Source organism: Ursus maritimus, unplaced genomic scaffold, assembly GCF_017311325.1.
Source record: "Ursus maritimus isolate PB19 unplaced genomic scaffold, ASM1731132v1 scaffold_19, whole genome shotgun sequence".
NCBI lineage: Eukaryota > Metazoa > Chordata > Mammalia > Carnivora > Ursidae > Ursus > Ursus maritimus.
The window spans coordinates 54,667,381-54,668,625 of NW_024424341.1; the positions used below are offsets into that span (position 1 = coordinate 54,667,381).

The following is a 1,245-nucleotide window of genomic DNA, read 5'->3' on the forward strand; positions in this document are numbered from 1 at the left end:
CCCCCCCCCCCCCCCCCCCGTCGCCCTCGGGAAAGGGGACGCGTGAGGGACTCGCCTGCGTCTCCCCCGGCCTGCAGCAGCTCCATCCGCTCCTGCAGCTGCCGGACGTGCGCCTCCAGGTCTCGGTTCCGGGCCTCGGCCTCACGGAGCTGACTGCGGGCAGGAAAAGACCGTGAGCCCTCCCGGACCGGAGCCAGACCGGCTGCTGGCTGTAGAGACCGACCCGGCGCCCCGACCCCGACCTGGCAAAGTTCTGGTTAGCTGTGCGGATGGCCTCCATCTCCCGGCTCAGGCTCTGCCGTGTAAGCACCTCCTCCTCCAGGGCCTCCTGGAGCTCCCGCAGCGTCACCTGGGCCTCCTGGGCCTCCGCCGAGGCCGGAGTGGCCTCCGGAACCGCCGCTTCAGCCTGCGGGGCCGGACCGCGGTTAGGGCTGCCGTGGCTCCCGCAGCACCCAAGACCCGAGCACAGGCTCTAGGCGCCCTGCCTTGTCCTCTAGATCTCTGGGAATCCTCACAGCTCCTGCGGTGACCCGGGTCTCCTTGCCTCACTAACCCCAGCCCTGCCCTGGTCTCCGGCCTTTGGTCTGGGCCCTTCCCACCCACCGTCCACACACACGGAAACCAAAGAGCTGTTCCTAAAACTCTGACCCAACTTGACCACGTCCCTCTCCTCCTCCCCAGCCCCTCAGCGCCCTCAGGGGAAGGCCTGCCTCCCCAAAACGCCCTGTTTGGTTTGTTTCCCATTGGCCTCAGTCTTCCATCCCCTCATTCTGGAACGAGTCAGCCTTACCACCTTCCTTCCCTGATCGAGAGTAAACCTTTGCCTTGAAGTTCCGTCTGCTGCCCAGTGGGTACCTTTCTTCCCATGGGTGGTCCTCCTCCTTCTCTTCCAGGTCGCCCCTCCCCAGAGCCCCCCTGCTCCCACACACAATGGCCTGTTTTAATTTCTTCACAGGGATCATTTCTGACTGAAGTAACTTTGTCTCTACTTTGTTTTCTGTCACTTTCTGTCAGGTGAGCTCCTGGAGGGCTTGGCACTCCACACCACACAAGAGCCCCGGAGCCCTTGCCCTTCTCTCCCCTTCGTCCCTGACTGGCCTTCTCCTTCAAAGACTCACTGTTTGCTCCAGTGGGGGCGGCGGGGGCACGGGGGGCCCCGGGCTGGGTGCTCGCACAGGTGGCTCAGGCAGTGGCTCGGCCTCCAGTTCCATGGCTGTGGGGCCTGGGGGCTCCTCGTCCCTGGGG

At 64.9% G+C, this 1,245-nt stretch overlaps 1 protein-coding gene across 3 annotated transcripts in view; it reads right to left on the bottom strand.

The window, feature by feature from the left end:
* DMPK (DM1 protein kinase) overlaps positions 1 to 1,245 on the bottom strand; it is a 12,145-nt gene that overhangs the window by 1,797 nt on the left and 9,103 nt on the right. The gene's annotated exons all lie outside the window — the stretch shown is intronic.